This window comes from Otolemur garnettii, unplaced genomic scaffold (genome assembly GCF_000181295.1).
Source record: "Otolemur garnettii isolate 467f Iridium unplaced genomic scaffold, OtoGar3 scaffold00218, whole genome shotgun sequence".
Lineage (NCBI taxonomy): Eukaryota > Metazoa > Chordata > Mammalia > Primates > Galagidae > Otolemur > Otolemur garnettii.
In genome coordinates this window covers 1255700-1273877 of record NW_003852613.1, presented here as the reverse complement: position 1 = coordinate 1273877, position 18178 = coordinate 1255700, and the positions used below count along the sequence as shown (strand labels likewise).

At 42.7% G+C, this 18178-nt stretch overlaps 1 protein-coding gene and 1 pseudogene across 1 annotated transcript in view; both read left to right on the top strand.

Moving 5' to 3' along the window:
- The window catches only part of LOC111722139, a 2826-nt pseudogene extending 2402 nt beyond the window's left edge, over positions 1 to 424 (top strand).
- Positions 1 to 18178, top strand: part of CLTCL1 (clathrin heavy chain like 1) — a 141502-nt gene that overhangs the window by 53604 nt on the left and 69720 nt on the right.

Genomic DNA, 18178 nt, shown 5'->3' with positions numbered 1-18178 from the left:
CAAGGCTGGGGTGCAGCTGCAAGGCCAGTGCACAGATGTAAGGCTGGGGCGCAGCTGTAAGGCCAGGGAGCAGCTGAAAGGCTGGAGCGCAGCTGCAAGGCCAGTGCACAGATGTAAGGCTGGGGCGCAGCTGTAAGGCCGGGGCGCAGCTGTAAGGCCGGTGCGCAGCTGTAAGGCCGGCAGAAGAAGTAGGCCCAGAGGTGCGTGGGAAGATGCGGAGGTGGTACCCAAGTCGGTGCCGTTCGTGTGTCTAGGTAACATTTGTCAGTCACCCATTGCAGAAGCTGTTTTCAGGAAACTTGTAACTGATCAAAATGTTTCAGAGAATTGGAGGATAGACAGCACGGTGACATCAGGTGGGTCATTGACAGTGGTGCTATTTCTGACTGGAACATGGGCTGGGCCCCAGACTCCAGAGCTGTGAGCTGCCTGTGAAATCATGGCATTCTCATAGCCCATAAAGCAAGACAGATTATGAAAGAAGACTTCGTCACATTTGATTATATACTGTGTATGGATGAAAGCAATCTGAGAGATTTGAATAGAAAAAGTAATCAAGTTAAAAACTGCAAAGCTAAAATTGAACTACTTGGGAGTTAGGATCCCCAAAAGCCATTTATCATTGAAGATCCCTACTATGGGAATGACTCCGACTTGGAGACGGTGTACCAGCAATGTGTCAGGTAGAAGGCCCACTGAGGCTGGGTCTGCATGGCTGCAGCTGATAGCACCTGGACCCCCAAGGCTCTGCCTGTGTCAGACTGGGGGCTCAGGTGCAGTGACACTCCGTAGCCCCAGCTCTTTCTTCAGTTGATTCATCTCTTACCTTCAAAAATAATTGCAGAATGAAATCAGTTGTGTTTGGCAGAAGAATAAATAAAAATCTTTGATTCCGACAGTTTATGGGGTATAGCAAGTATTTGTGGATTACTTGAACCCCTCACTTTGCCCCAATTACAAAATTAGTGGAGCAAACAGGATATAGAACCAAGTAAAACACAATATCAAACCTCATGTGACAGCCCAGGTCATCACCTAAGCCTCTGGAGACTTGGATAACCTAGTCTACCTCTTGAGTAAGTTGATGTGGATAGCTGGATGGACAGTGCCCTCTGCTCTCCTGGGCCACCTCTTTGTCTTTCTGCCCCAGAGTGTTCTATTGAGTGAAAGTAGCTCCCTCCAAGGGACTCAAAGTGTACATTAGAAATGTTTTAATTCACACACACCGAATAATTAATGACAGTAGCTCCCTCCAAGGGAATTAAAAGTGTAGATTAGAAATGTTTTAATTCGCACACACATCATTAATGTTTTAATTATACACGTAGTGCACACTTGTATATTTAAAAGATTTGTGGAATCCGTCTTTAGCACCTTTAATACTGGACTTTTGTCTAGTGTATTCCCTGAGGAGGTTGGATCATTTGCTCCCTTTTGAACTACTTTGCTCCTGCAAGCTTAATTATATCCTGAAAGGAGGATACTTGTATGCTGGTTTATCTATGGTCACTTGAGGAGCTTGTCTGTCTTTTTTTGATGCATGTGTAACCTAGATGTTGAATATAAATGGGCTTAGTTGGGAAAAAATAATATAATAATAATATAAAAATAATATAAAATAATATAATGCTGAGAAAAGTTCTGTGATACTGGCATGCTTAAATATTGGTATGTTAACAGCATTTAATTTTTAGGCAAATACAGGTAATTTCTGTGTATTTTAAGATAATCTCAAATTCATATGGATGTGTCAGAAAAGATTATTCTCTTAATAAATTGGGGAGTTATAAAAATACAACTGAGATATTAAAAAAAAAGAAGTAGGCCCAGAACTGAAAGGAACCGAGATTACCACAAAACAGGAACTTCGGATCAAGTAATTTTATTTATTTATTTTGAGACAGAGTCTCAGTATGTCACCCTGCTGTGGCGTCATAGCTCACAGCAACCTCAAACTCTTGGGTTTAAGCGATTCTCTTGCCTCAGCCTCCCAAGTAGCTGGAACTACAGGCTCCTGCCTAGTTTTTGTTACAGTTGTCATTGTTGTTTAGCTGTCCTGGACTGGGTTTGAACCTGCCAACCTGCCAGCCTGGGTATATGTGGCTGGCACCATAACCACTATGCTATGGGCACCAAGCCCGGATCAAGTAGCTTTAATTCTTTTGGCTCACTGACTACTGTGTTCCCACAGGTTACTGGTGTTCATTCTATAGATATTTCTGGTACAGGTTTGAGAAGTGAATTGAATTTTGTAGAGCAACTTGGAACCTACAGAATTCTAAGAAGTATAATTTAGACTCTAGTTTAAGGACTTGAAGGAATGTTACTAACTCATTTTCTTTTATAATGAAAATAATGTCTTTTCCTCCCATTTTCCATTCCTGGATAGCTGATTGAGTCAGCAGGTACTTCAGGACTACCAGATGTTTGGCACTTGGGATGTGGGTCTTTATTAGTCAGTCATGAACATCGAGGAGCCTTTCCACAGCCTGGTGGGAAGGTATGTCTGCAGAATACTAGTAATTAAAGAGCTGTCTGATACTTGAAAAGAGTGCGGTGAGGGCTGTGAGAGTCTTCAGCCAGGGGGAGCTAAGCTGCATTTTATTAGCTGTAAAGGTTTGCTCTGGAAGAAACTGTGTATGCAAAGGCCTGGGAATGGCTCGCTCTGGAGGTGTACTTGGTAAGGTAAGCATGAGAGGCACTAGAGGGACGGAGCTAGCATCTGGCTGGGGGCAGACTGAGGTGATGCTCTGTCTCGCAAGCGATGGGAATTCTGTAACAGGTTTTAAGTTAGAATGATGTGGTTAATTTTCCTTTTTAGCAGCATTGTGGAAAGGAAATAATGTGGGCCGTGATTTGAGGGCAGAGAAGCATGAAGACTGGAGGCCACAAGGCTACAGGCACAGATGGGAGCCAGCCCTGCAGTCTGCTCTGGAGTTGAGACAGGTGTGAGAAAGGTGAAGAATAAGCAGAGGGCAAGGAGAACTTTACACTTCAGGGTCTCTTCTCTGCATCCCCAAGAGGAATGAGGCATATGTGAGTTAGCTGGAGGCAGTGGCACTGTGTTGTCTAGGGAGCCAAGACTTAGGCTGACTGTCCTGGTAAAGGGTTTCTACAACTCACAGCTGACATCTGAGTCTCAACTCACAGCTGACATCTGAGTCTCAACACACAGCTGACATCTGAGTCTTGGGCTGGGCTGACCCACCCTAGTGAAGGGCTTCTATAAGACACAGCTGACATCTGAAAGGCAAGAGAGAGAAAGCTTTACCCAAGGTCAGGAACAAGACAGGGTGTCTGCTTTTGCTTCTGCTTCTGCATTTTAACATTGGATTAGAGGTTCTGGCCAGGAAAGTTAGGCAAGAAAATGATATAAAATGCATCTAGATTTGAATGGAAGAATTAAAACCATCTCTGTTTGCCGAAGACATGATCTTGTGTATTGATATCCTAGAGAATCCAGTAAAGAATTATTAAAACTGATAGTCAAGCTCAGGGCGGTTCCAGAATACAAGATAAATATGCAAATGTCAGTTTTGTTGCCAGCCAGCCAGTACCAGAGGCTCAGGCCCCAGCAGAGGAGAGTTTATCCCACAGCACTGAGACACTAGGGCTGAGGAGTGGGGGAGCAGATGTCCTGGAAATCCAGTCAGAGTGCTGTTTTGGTGCCTTTCACCAGAGGTGAAGGGTTCACAGCAGAGGAGAGTTTATCCACATAGCATTAAGGGAGAGACAAGAGGAATTTCTCAAGTTCACCTTCTTAAGACTGGGGGAGATGGGGCTTTTAAAGACCTAAGCAGAGGACCAGGCAATCAGGGTCTGCTAATTGCCTGGTTTCAGGCGGAATCATCAGTCCCTTGTCATGGGCCACTGACTTGCAGGGAGGGGGGGTCAGTTGATCAGTTGATCCACGGGGATGCAGTTCCTTCGGTGTAGGGGCCATGACCAGCTGAGTCAGTCCCTTGGTCTGGGTAGGTCAGCCAATGCACTGGAAGGCAGGACCTGTACGTTATCTCAAAAACTGCCCAGAGGTTCCAAACAGGTGATGTCATCTACAGAGGAAAGTTAAGAATCTTTACAACTACTAGCTTTTCCCTTTGGAGTTGTAGTTATAGAGGCAAACAGGGGATTGTGACTGTATTATCAAGCAGGTAAGGGCAGTGGCTGGCCACCATCATCATCATGTTAGCTGACCTTGCTCCTTCACAAAGTTTTGGGGTTTTTACTCTAGTTCTTGCCTTGTACCCCTTATCAATCTATAAGGGTGGTTTCATTGGTGTTTCCACACACTTGCAATGAACAATCCAAAAACAGAATTAAGAAAACAATTCAGGCTGAATGTGGGCTCATGCCTGTTATCCCAGCCCTCTGGGAGACCTGGTGGGAGGATCTCTTGAGGTCAGTCTGAGGAAGAGCGGCTCTGTCTCTACCAAGTATAGAAGAAATTAGCCAGGTGCACGTGCACCATTAGTCCCAACTCCTGGGAGGCTGAGGCAGGAGGATCGCTTGAGCCCAGAAATTCGAGGTTGCTCTGAGCTAGGCTGAGGCCATGGCACTCTACCCAGGGTGAGAGAATGAGGCTATGTCTCAAAAAAAGAAAAATTTCATTCGTGATAACATCAAAATGAATAAAATATTTTCCTACTGTCAGTGGGAGGTTGGGGGAGTAAAGACCTTTGAAAATCTGCTTCATAAAAGCAATGAGAAAACTGGTTAAACATTGTCAAAACCAACTTTCTCAGAATTCTGGAAATTAACCACAGGCTCACAAACATCCGAAGAACTCTTATCTGAGACAACTGACTAGATTTCAGATTCTCAGAAAATTGTCTATATTTCAAGAGCTCAGAAAATTGCTGCTACATAACAAATGTAAAAAGAAAACTAAAAATCTCCCTCCCCCCCAAATTCTTGTGCAAAAGGGAAGGTGAAGGCCTCTGGCACCGTGAGGACCCAGCCACACAGATGGCTAGCTCAGGGAATTGTTATTATTATTATTATTTTTATCATTTTTGTAGAGAAACTTATCACTTTATCACCCTTGGTAGAATGCCGTGGTGTCACACAGCTCACAGCAACCTCTAATGCCTGGGCTTAGGCAATTCTCTTGCCTCAGCCTCCTGAGTAGCTGGGACTACAGGCAACCGCCACAACGCCTGGCTACTTTTGTTGCAGTTTGGCCAAGGCCAGGTTTGAACCCACTACCCTCCATATATGGGACCAGTGCCCTACTCACTGAGCCACAGGCAGTGCCTGGCTCAGGGAATTCTTTACTGGCCTCCCATAAACCAGGATGTGCAAATCCTAACGCCTAAAACTAAAGTTGGTTTCTTTCCACAGTAATAATCAGTTACAAGTTCACCTTTACAGATAACAGAACAGAGACAAGCCAGACTCTGACATTCTTCCACCTACCAGGGCCATCTACATAGTTGATGCTGACGTTCACTTTATCTTATGAGAAATGTAGATTTCCCCAGGCCTCGCAAGAACGGAGCCACTGTTTCACTGCCAATGTTCCTCGCCTTTTTTCTTTCTGTAATTTTTAATTTTAATGTTTAAATGCTGAAACTTTCTGAAAGGTTTAGACCCAAAGAAGAGATATTATTCCAAGGTGCGAAACAAAGAAAAATGGAATCCCCGTTCTGTATAAAGCATGTGGTCTTTATTCCCACCTGGATGCAAGTGAGGTAAAATCAAACAAGTAATTCCACACATGGGTTGTGACAGATGGGTATTTGAAGGGTCAGGGAGCACACCAATTGGTGGCATTCCTATTTCCTAGGGGAGGACACAGGTCCGACCCTTCCCGGGTGGGTCGTGAACCTGTTCCTGCCTGGGCGGGGCAGGTCTGTTTGGGCAGGTACACCTGATTCTATCAACTTCCCAGATTCTCCTCCAGAAAAAAATAACTTTAGCTCTGTCTGCAGTTTGGTTCCTTTCTTTTCTGGGTATGTCCTTAACACCAGCTTAATAAATCTCCATTGATTGAGACTTTTGCCTCAGTTACTTACTTGGGTGGACACACGTTTGTGACATTCTTAACTTGGCCTCTTCCCGCCTCTCTCCATCTGTGTGATAGCCTAGTCTGAACTTGTCAATTTGATGAAATTCAGCAACCTAGCAGCCTCTGAAGGAAGTAGAATGGCCTAGAGTTTCCCAAAAGCACTATGCCCAGAAGAATGTCACTGTTTGGCCTCTTTGGAGGTTCTTTTGTTGCAGGAAGGCGAGGCCCAATGGGGAGAAGGAACACCCAACACCAAGATTAAAAGAGGGTTTTTTTTTAAATTTCAGCCAGGAGAGCACCACACAGAATTCACAATAACCACGCGCCCCGACTGGCTCAGTCTTCTCCATTTTATCCTCAGTCAAAAAGTTCCCCCTCATGGGTCCCTTTCTCATTGATCAGTTTGAATCAAGCTGGAGAAGCTGCCTCTGGCTTTTAAATAGAAGCAGAAGTGTGTTTCCAGGTCCCAGGGAGTTAAGTTTCTACAAATTCCTAGGAGCTCAGTCACCACGGGGAGGACCTTGCAGCTATGTCCTTGGGGGTCTCCTTGAGAAGACCTGTGTTCTCTTAGACCTTACTTTTTCTAGATATATTCTCTCACTTTAAAGTCTTTTTGGGGGGAGGGGTTTCTTTCATGATTTAGCAATTATGAATTGGGCTGCAATAAACATTCTGGTACAAATATCTTTGTTTTAATGTGATTTTTGGTCTTCTGGATATATACCTAGCCCAAATGCCCATCAACCCACAAATGGATTAATAAATTGTGGTATACGTACACCATGGAATATTATGCAGCCTTAAAGAAAGATGGAGCCTTTACCTCTTATGTGTTTACATGGATGGAGCTGGAATATATTCTTCTTAGCAAAGTATCTCAAGAATGGAAGAAAAAGGCAGCACCTGTGGTTCAGTGGGTAGGATACCAGCCCTGTATACCGAGGGTGGTGGGTTTGAACCTGAACCTGGCCAAACTCTAACAAAAAATAGCAGGGTGTTATGGCAGGTGCCTGTAGTCCCAGCTACTCGGGAGGCTGAGAATTGCCTAAGCCCAGGTTGCTGTGAGCTGTGATGCTACGGCACTCTACCAAGGGCAATAAAGTGAGACTCTGTCTCTAAAAAAGAAAAAAAAAAGAATGAAAGAAAAACTATCCAATTTACTCAGCCCTACTATCAAACCAATTTATAGCTTGAAAGCTATGACCCAATTAATAGCTCAAGAAGAAGTGGGGAGGAAGGACAGAGGAGGGGGTAGGATGGGTAGACGGAGGGTAAGTGGTGGGACATGTGAAATTTATTAGGTGTAGAATATAGATGTCTTAATAACTAAGAAAATTCCATGAAGGCTATGTTAACCAGTTTGATGAAAATATTTCAAATTTTATATAAAACCAGCACATTGTACCCCATGATTGCATTAATGTACACAGCTATGATTTAATAATAAAACAGAGTCTCACTATGTCACCCTTGGCAGAGTGCCATGACGTCACAGCTCACAGCAACCTCCAACTCTTGGGCTTAAGCAATTCTCTTGCCTCAGCCTCCCAAGTAGCTGGGACTACAGGTGCCCACCACAATGCCCGGCTATTTTTTGTTGCAGATGTCACTGTCGTTTAGCAGGCCCTGGGTTGGGTTCTAACCCACCAGCCTCGGTGTGTGTGGCTGGCACCATAACCACTGTACTTCAGGTGCTGAGCCACTTTAAAGTCGTAATTCGAAGGCCTTGTCTTTCCCTGACTTGACTCAGAGCTCCTTCAATGTGAACAGCCTGTTCCTTGGGACATTTGTGATTGAACCATCACAGCAGTTGTTTAACATCACAGCTATCCTGAGGGGATGATAGCAGTTGGGGCAAACAAGAAGCTGACCAAAAACTTATGTAGAAGAGCTGTGGAGAGATGTGTTCTTAAGGGGCTTCACAAGTGTGAGCATACTTCTAGGAATCCGCAAAGCCATCATGCGTGCACAGGGGCAGGTGGAAGGGAGTGGTGGCACCCAGACAAGATGGCAGTGCAGATGTTCAGGCCAGGGGAGAAGTGATCCAGCTGGGCAGGGCAGAGGTGGTGTCCACGGCCTGGACAGATGGAGACCCCTTTCATATGGGGCTGTAGGAGGTGGGCAAATGTCATAGCTTGCCAGGAGGGTTAGGATCCTCTGGCGTGAACTTTGAAGGTGAGCCTAACCAGATCCTTGTGTCTTTGTCTTCAAAGGAGAGGAGGAGGGGAAGGGAAAGGCTCACGTGTGGCTGCTTTAGGTCCCCAACACAAGGCCCCAAGCTCTCCCCTCCCACTCACCTGGAGGCTCTGTATGAGGAAACTGAGGGCAGAGGACTGAGGCAGATTCTAACCTGCTTGCCTGAGTATGGAAGGCCTGACCCCATACACAGCCTCTCTGCCTGAGTATTGAAGGCCTGCCCACACACACAGACAACCTTGCAGCAAAGGCTGAGGCTCAAGGCATTTGAAGGAATATCATTAAATCTTTAATTTAGATCTCTTTACATCATTAATTGGCCACTAAACTAACCAAGTAGAGACTTCAGTGACCACATATATTAAATAATACAGACATTACAGAATTAATAAAGGAAAGTTCCTAAACAGAACAGCCAACAAGTTCAGGGATGAGTATCTGATTTCTCGAGTTACCACTTTATATTATAGTAGAACCTCTGCAGGGCAACCACCCAGGCAACTCAGGGAGTTCTACTATACTTTGTTTCTTTGCATATCTTGTAATTTTTTGTAGAAAACTGGACATCTGAAATACAATAGACCCTCCATAGTTGACTACCATCCTACACTGATCACCTCCTTAAGTTGAACTAATTTTAATAAACCAGACACACACCACATGAATATACCAGCGCGGCAGGCCTAGCTCCTCAAGCTGATCACATCTGTATGTTGACCAGTTTGTTACAGTCCATTGGGTGGTCAACTCACAGAGATTCTACCATATACAAACCATAATGGGGTGGGGGTGGAGGGAAGGAAATAAAAGCAATAAATTGAAACTTCTGAGGAAGCTGGTTGTGAAGATTATGAATATTTTTCATAATGTTGGCCCAGACATTGGAGTTACTTTTCTTTTTCTTTCTTTCTTTCTTTTTTTTTTTTTTTTTTTGAGAAAGGGTCTTGCTCTGTTGCCCCAACAAGAGTATAGTGGCATCATCATAGCTCACAACATCCTCAAACTCCTAAGTTCAAGTGATCTTCCTGCCTGAGCCTCCCTACTAGCTAGGATTATAGACATCACACCATGCCTGGCTAATTTTTCCTATTTTTGGTAGAGAAGGCTGGTGTCAAACTTCTGATATTAAGTAGTCCTTGCAAGTACTAGAATTACACTTGTGAGCCACAGCACCAGGCCCAAGGTTACATTTAAAGACTTTAAATCAACTGTTTAAAGTATGTTCAGAGAACTAATGGAAACCATGTCTAACAAATTGAAGATAAATATGAGCAGTATCTCTCACAAACAGGTAACATCAATAAAGATATAGGAAGGGTTAAAAGAGTAACAGCCTCAGACTAGTATGGGCCACTGTGTACAACAAGCTCAACCAGGGTAAGGCACAGAAAGAACAGGTAAAGAAATAATGGCCCCAACGTTCCAAATTTAATGAAAAATATTAATCTGCAAAACCAGGAATCTCAAAGAGATCCACACCTAGACAGTAGTATGACCAAACTATCAAAGGACAATCCTGAAAGCAGTGACAAGCAACTCAATATTTAAAGAGACCCTCAGCAAGCTCCCTTGATATCTCCTCGGAAGGCAGTGAGATGCATATTCACAGTGACAAGCAACTGATGATGTGAGAGACCCTCAGTAAACTCCCTGAGTCTCCTCAGAAGGCAGTGAGATGCTTCACAGTGCTGAATGAAAAATAAATAGGAACTTTATCCTAAAACCACCAAAAGAATCCTTCAAAAAATACAATTTTTCATTAAAGCATTACAAAAATAAAAACAGAATTTGTGTCTTACAGTTCTGTTACCAAACTCACAATTCTTCACCCTCAAGTCAAGAGAAATTGGTTCATTACAAAAAAAAGAATTAATACAGGCAAGACTTTATTGAGTGGGTGTTTTGCTCGAACCAAGCGGAGACGGTGCTAGTTAAGGAGCAACCACTGGTTTTCTGAACAAAGGGCTGGGGAACCTTTAAAGGGTAGAGAGAGAAGGTTTGACACTAGCATTGAAGTCACAGCATGTAGAGGTGGAATTTTATTGGCAGCCACTCACCCAGTGTTCACGTTTCTTCATACATTGCATGTCTCTGTGTGTTACATCTCCACCCTTGGTCATGACCCTTAGCATTAAAAGGAGGTGGAAGGTCTGCCAGCCGCTGCCCCAAGGTGGCTGCTCTGATAGTTGCCTGCTTTTCTGGTAAATAAAGCAGAACTACCTTATATTGAAGCTGGGTGTTAATCATTGTCAAAGCTTTTGTTCAGTATTGTAAACAGGCCTACACTTTGCCTCAAGGCTCAGGCAGGCAGCCACTGCGTCTACCACCTATACTTTATCAGCCCTACCTACAAGAAATACTAAGGAAATTTCTTTGGGTGGAAATGAAAAGACATGAGGCAGTTAAGTCAAACCCACGGGAAGAAATGAGAGTGGTTAGAATACAGTAGTAACAGAGGATCAGTGAGGGAACAGAGCTACAAAGAGAAGTTGTTGTACAGTCTTGAAATTAAATTGGTATTCATTCAAATTATATTTTTATAAATTAAGAGGTTAGTTGTAATCCCCAGGTAAGAAAATAACATTTAGAAAATAATAAAAGAAACAAGGGAATTGAAATGACACACTATAAGATGTCTAACACAACAGAAGGCCACAAAGAGCTGAAAAATAAAAATTCACATGATATAGAGAAAACAAATAGCAAAATGGCAGAAGTAAATCCTTCTTTTTCAGTAATTACATTGAATGTTTTTTTCCAGAGTCTTCAGTAGTTGGGGGAAGCTGTGTATTGAGTGACAAGCTTGGAAGAGTGGATAGACTTGAACAGTATACAGCAACCAGATTTGAATGCTGGTTGGAGTGGATTTGAATGCCATAGGTGTGGTGACTGGTGAGGCAGACAAGCTGAGAAGATCACAGTGGCTGGGGGCTGCCATTGTGGGAAGGTCGGGAGAAGGTCTTAGCAGGGGCTTAAAGCACGGCTGTCTTAATTCCTCTTGCCAGGATCACAACTTCACTCTTGGGATAGGCTGAGAGGCTCCCACACCCCATGGGAACTGGAGTCAGGGGGCACTATGAGACCTTCCCCTGAAGGATTCTTGTGACCTTTAAGACCCCAACCGGGCAGGATCTGAATGCTGAGGAAATAATCAAGTGATCACGGAAGGCAACTTAAGTTTGGAATAAGGACCATAGAGGTTACTGGCTGTGCTCTCTGTCTCCTAAAAAAGCCACAGCAGCACCTGGTGTCCTGGAGACACATTGCAACATACTGTTATCAAGAGCAAGGACTTCTGTTTAAAACAAAGGAGGCAGCGAGAAGGAAAAAGGAGAACAAGCAGGTGAACAAGAAAAAAGAACACCTGAGGAGGAACCAACAGAAACATTCAGGAACCATGAAAAACTAAAACAGAGCAACTCCCCCATAGGACCATGAGGCAGCTACTGTAGAAGACTCCACCTAAAAAGAATTAAATGGACTTGACAGAAAAGGAATTTAAAATATAGATGATAAAGACAATAAAAGGAATGGACAAGAAAATGGAAAGACACAACCAAAAGTTAGATGAAGATGAAAGATATGTAGAATGTAAAAAGGATATGGTGGAGCTTAAGGAAATGAAAGAGATAACCAGGGCATGTAAAGAGGCAGTAGAAAGTATCAAAAATAGGTTATACCATGGAAAAGAAAGGACCTCAGAGCTAGAGGATAAAGTTTTCAAGTTGACCCAGTAGTTAAAGAGGCAGAAAAGAAGAGAGAGAAAGAAGAACAGGTACTTAGAGAACTAGGAAACGCCATTGAGCATTGAAATATACAAATGATAGAGATTCCTGAAGGGGAGGAAGATTGTCCCAAAGGAATGGAAGCCCTACTGGAGACCATCATAAAGGAAAACCTCCCAAGTTTTACTAAAGACCCCAACACACTCCTTTCAGGTGGATATCGAACCTCAGGTCATCTCAATTCACACAGCCTCTCCAAGACACATTTGTAATGAACCTGTCCAAAGTCAAGATGAAAGAAAAAATTCTGCAAGCAGCTAGAAGTAAGCACCAACTGACCTACAGAGACAGAGCTATTAGGATGACAGCAGACTTTTCAACTGAAACCTTCCAAGCCAGAAGAGCATGGTCATCCATCTTCAGTGTTCTTAAACAAAACCATTTTCAGCCCAGAATTCTATATCCTTCTAAACTGAGCTTCAAAATGGATGGAGAAATCAAATCTTTTGTGGACATATAAACATTGAGGATATTCACCACAACAAGGCTAGATCTATAGGAAATACTTAGACCTATTCTCAGCGCTGACCATCACAATGGACCACCAGCAAAGTTAACACTCAAAAGCTAGAGGTCAAAACTAGCTTCCACAGTGACACAAAGGATAAAATTACACAAGGATTTTCACAAAATAATATGAATAGAACTCCACCACACTTATCAGTTCTCTCAATAAGTATCAATGGACTGAACTCACCACTGAAAAGGCACAGGCTGGCTAATTGGATAAAAAAGCACAAGCCATTCATATGCTCTCTCCAGGAGACACATCTAGTCTTGAAGGACAAATCAACACTCAGGGTGAAGAGACAGAAAACAGTATTTCAAGCAAATGGAAATAAGAAAGGAGGGATTGCAAACTAATTCTCAGGTACAAGTTAAGAAAGACAAAGATGGGGCAGCACCTGTGACTCAGTGGGGAGGGTGCCGGCCCCATATACCAAGAGTAGTGGGTTTGAACCTAGCCTCAGACAAACTGCAACAAAAAATAGCTGTTCATTGTGGCAGGCTCCTGTAGTCTCAGCTACTCAGAAAGCTGGGGCAAGAGAATAGCCTAAGCCCAGGAGTTGGAGGTTGCTGTGAGCTGTGATGCCATAGCACTCTACTGAGGGCAATAAAGAGAGACTCTGTCTCTAAAAAAAAAAAAAAAAAAAGACAGAGATGGACACTTTATACCAGTCAAAGGAACAATACAACAAGAAGACATTTCAATTTTAAATATTTATTTACCCAATTTAAATGCTCCAAATAATTTATGAAACAGACCTTGAATAATCTGAGCAATATGATATCCCATAACATAACACCATAATAGTTGGGGACTTTAATACCCCTCTGACAGAACTGGACAGATCCTCTAAACAGAAACTAAAACTAAACAAAGATATAAAGGACTTTGTGACCCTAGAACAAATGGGATTAATGGACATATACTAAACATACCATCCTAAAGCTAAAGAATATACATTTTTCTCATCAGCTTGTGGTACCTACTCCAAAACCAACTTAATCCTAGGATAAAATTAAACCTCAGAAAAATTAAAAGAATAGAAATTACACCTTATATCTTCTCAGACCACAGGGCAATAAAGGTGAAACTCAACTCCAATAAAAACATTCATCCCCACACAAAGACTTGGAAATTAAACAGCCTTATGCTATATGACAGTTGGGTTCAGGAAGAGATAAAAGAGGAAATCATTAAATTTCTAGAACATAACAACAATGAAAACACAAGTTACCAAAACCTATGGGATACAGCCAAAGCAGTACACCCATTGCATTACATTTGAAAAACAGAAAGAGAACACATCAGCAAACTTGTGAACCATCTTATGGAATTGGAAAAAGAAGAACAAATTTAATCCCAAACCCAGCAGAAGAAAAGAAAGAACCAAAATTAAATCAGAGATGAATAAAATTGAAAACAAAAGAATCATTCAGAAAATTAATGAAACTAAAAGTTGTTTTTTTGAAAAAATAAATAAAATCAATAAACCTTTGGTCAGATTAACTAGAAACAGAAAAGTAAAATCTCTAATAACCTCAATCAGAAACAATAAAGGGGAAATAACAACAGATGCCGCAAAGATAGAAAAGATCATCTCTGAGTACTACAAGAAACTCTATGCCCAGAAATTTGACAATGTGGAGGAAATGGATCAATACCTGGAATCACACCCTCCCCCTAGACTTAATCAAGAAGAAATCGATCTCTTAAACAGACCAATTTCAAGAACTAAGTTCAAAGAAACAATAAAAATCTCCCAACAAAAAAAAGTTTCAGTCCGGATGGCTTCACACCAGAATTCTATCAAACCTTCAAAGAAGAAGTTAGACCCATACTGCAGAAATTATTCCAAAAAATTGAGAAGGAAAGAATCTTCCCCAACAAGATGATGTTTGTTCTATCAAGCAAACATCATCTTGATACCAAAACCAGAAAAAGACCCAACTAAAAAGAAGAATTTCAGACCAGTTTCACTAATGAATATAGATAGAAAAATTCTCAATAAAATCCTAGCCAAGCTCTCTCTTCCCTCTCCTCTCTTTCCTCTCCTCTTTTCTCTTCTCTTTTCTCTCCTCCTTGGTGCTGCTTTGCAGCATCCCCACCACCACCACCCCCACCCCACCCAATAAAAACCTTTCATACAAGCAAAAAAAAAAAAAAATCCTAGCCAATAGATTATAGCTACACATTTAAAAAATCACTCATCATGATCAAGTAGGTTTCATACCAGGAATGCAAATCCATAAACGTAATTAACCATATCAGCAGAAGCAAAAACAAAGACCATACAATCCTCTCAATAGATTCAGAAAAAGCATTCAATAAAATCTAGCATCCTTTTCTAGCTAGAACTCTGAAGAAAATAGGCATAGGTTGCACATTTCTTAAACTGATTGAAGCCATCTACAACAAACCCACAGCTAATATTATATTGAATGGAGTAAAACCAAAAGCTTTTCCACTTAGAACTGGAACCAGTCAAGGCTGTTCTCTGTCACCACTATTATTCAACATAGTCCTGAAAGTTCTAGCTAATACAATCAGGCAAGAGAAGGAAATAAAGGGTGTCCAAATGGGGGCAGAGAAGTTCAAACCCTCCTTCTTTGTTGATGATATAATTTGTACTTATAGAACCCCAAAGTCTCAACCACAAGACTCCTGGAAGTTATCAAAAAATACAGTAATGTGTCAGGATATAAAATCAATGTCCAGAAATCAGAAGGCTTTGTATATGCCAATAACCACCAAGATGAGAAGCTAATCAAGGACACAATTCCCTTCACAGTAGTTTCAAAGAAAATGAAATACCTAGGAATATACCTGACAAAAGAGGTGAAAGACCTCTATAACCCCTAAGAAAAGAAATAGCAGAAGATGTTAACAAATGGGAGAACATACCATACTCGAGGCTGGGAAGAGCCAACATTGTGAAAACGTCTATCTTACCCAAAACAATCTACAGATTCAGTGCAATCCCCATTAAAATACCAATAAATACTTTCCAGATTTGGAAAAAATAATTCTTTACTTATGGAACCAGAAAAAAAAACCCATTTGGAAGGCCAAGATGGGAGGATTGCTTGAGTCTCAGGATTCAAGACCAACCTGGACAGCATAGTGAGGCCCCATCTGTAGAAGAAATTTAAAAATGAGCCAGGAGTAATGGTGGGCACCTTTAGTCCCAGCTACTCAGGAGGCAAAGGCAGGAGGATTGCGTGAGCCCAGGACTTGGAGGCTGTCGTGAGCCAGGATTGCACCATTGTGCTCCAGTCGGGGGGGGGGAGGGCAGAGCTGAGACCCTCTCTCTTAAAATAAAACAAAGTTAAACATAGTATTACCATTTTACCTAGCAGTGGAACTGGAACCTACCCAAGAGAAATAAAAATGTGTCCGCACAAGAACTTTCACATAGATGTTCATAATTTAGCACCATCCAAGATAGCCGAAAGGTAGAAAGAACCCAAATGTTCATCAGCCGATGAGTGGATAAACACATGGTAGCCTGTCCGCACAGTGGAATGTTGTTCAGCCCTGGAAGGGAGTGAAGGAGTGATACGTGCTACAACACAGATAAACCTCAGAAACCTTACCACAAGAAAGAAGTGAGGCCCTCAGGCCACGTATCTCACATGAAATAATTAGAATAGGCAAATCTGTACAACAAACAGATGGGTGGTTGCCGAGGGCTGTGAATAGAGCGCGCTGGAGACAGTTTAATGGGCACAGGGGTTTCTTTTGGGGGGTGAATGTTTTGGAACTACGTAGAGGTGCTGTCTGTGCAAAATCGTGTACATGCACTGCGTGCTGTGGAATCATACGGTTTTGAATGGGTAATTTTACGTTTTGTAAAGGGGGAGGGGAATGTGGGGCTGTAGTTTGCTGCCCTCTATGAAAGCATTTGCAAATGCCTGTTCTGTCTGAACCAGCTGTCCCCTGGTCAGCTCTTACTCTGGCTCAGGTGTCATTTTTGGGACGCCCTCCCTGACTCCCAGGGCCGGGTGCAGTAGGAGGCGTTCTGCTCTCTGGGTCCTGGTGGTCAGCATCTTGTGTCACAGTTGTTCACACACTTGGTGGAACCCTTGCCATCTGTCCTGGAGTGAAGGGCCTCTGTCATGCTGCTGGGCAGTTTCCTTGTCCTCAGCCACCAGCGCAGCACCTGGCATGAATAACAAGTTCCTGTGCTGAATCCTTGCCTGCTGCAGTCCTCCAAGTGCCTTCACCCAGACTCGCACACTTAACCCCTGTGAGGTAGGCTTTACCTGGCCAGATGCCAAGACTTGGAAGCTCCTCATTGGCTGAAGGCCACCCAGGCAGCCTCTGGGTGCAGAAGTGCCAGCCAGCAGAAGGGCCAGGCCTCCAGCGAGGCCTCAGTGTTCTCTGCTGTGCCTCTGCACCTCAGCTTCTGGGCGGGCTTCCCGGGGTTGGGGACTCAAGTGTATTATTGTCATGTTGTTGGAAATCTAACCACCTTCTGTGGAGGAGGGAGGGTTTGTCCTGCCCATTTGATTTTCACTTTAAAATTAACTTGTTCATTTTTCTGTTATAATACAGACCATCTGTCTACTGGTTATTTCTTGTTTCTCTCTAGCTGCAGCCTCTGGCCACCACTAACACTCTCTGTCCCTGCAGAATTCTCTGTTCTTGGTGTTTCTCATGTGGAATTTTGTGACTGGCTGTTTTCTTCAGCGTATTTTTCAGAGTTCATTCAGGTCGCAGCATGTATCAGCACTTGATGTAACAGCCTCAACACCAGTCTGTGCAATAGAAAAATAAAACAGAAATGAGTTGTTGTTTTTTTTTTTTGAGACAGAGCGTCAAGCTGTCGCCTTCCATGGAGTGCAGTGGCATCATAGCTCACAACAACCTCAAACTCTTGGACTCAAGCGATCCTTTTGTCTCGGTTTTTCTATTTTTAGTAGAGACAATATCTCATTTTTGCTCAGGCTGGTCTAGAACTCATGAGCTCAAGCGATCTGCCCACTTTGGCCTCCAGAGTGCAGGGATTACAGGCATGAGTCACTGCAATAGAAACAATTTTTAAAGACAAAAATGTTGAAGTTGGGCAGTGCCTGTGGCTCAGTGGGTAGGGTGCTGGCCCCATGTACCAAGTGTGGCGGGTTCCAACCTGGCCCCGGCCAAATTGAAACAACAACAACAACAACAAAATAGCCGGGCATTGTGGCGGGTGCCTGTAGTCCCAGCTACTGTGAGGCTGAGGCAAGAGAATCGCCTAAACCCAGAAGTTGGAGGTTGCTGTGAGCTGTGTGACACCACGGCACTCTACTGAGGGCGATAAAGTGAGACTCTGCCTCTTAAAAAAAAAAAGAAAAGTTGAAGTCTTTGTTTTCCCGCTTTAAGGAGGTGTATAAGTAGGTGGGGAATTGATTGAGGGTCTGAATCTTACCCACAGACTGCATGGGCATCACTCAGCAGAGATGTGTGTTTGATTGTTGAATTGCAAGAACTTGAACTGTTGATACTTTCATGTTCCAATTACGTTGCTTTCTGAGCATTTGACATCGGATATAAATGTACTGAAATTTGTTGCGGAAATGTAAGTTCTAAGTTTTATAAAACACAATAATCTTTATTGGTTCTCATTAATCAAATTTTTTACTACTTGTAGGTTTCAGAAAACATATTTTTTTTCTTCTTTCTTTTTTTTTTTTTTTTTTTTTT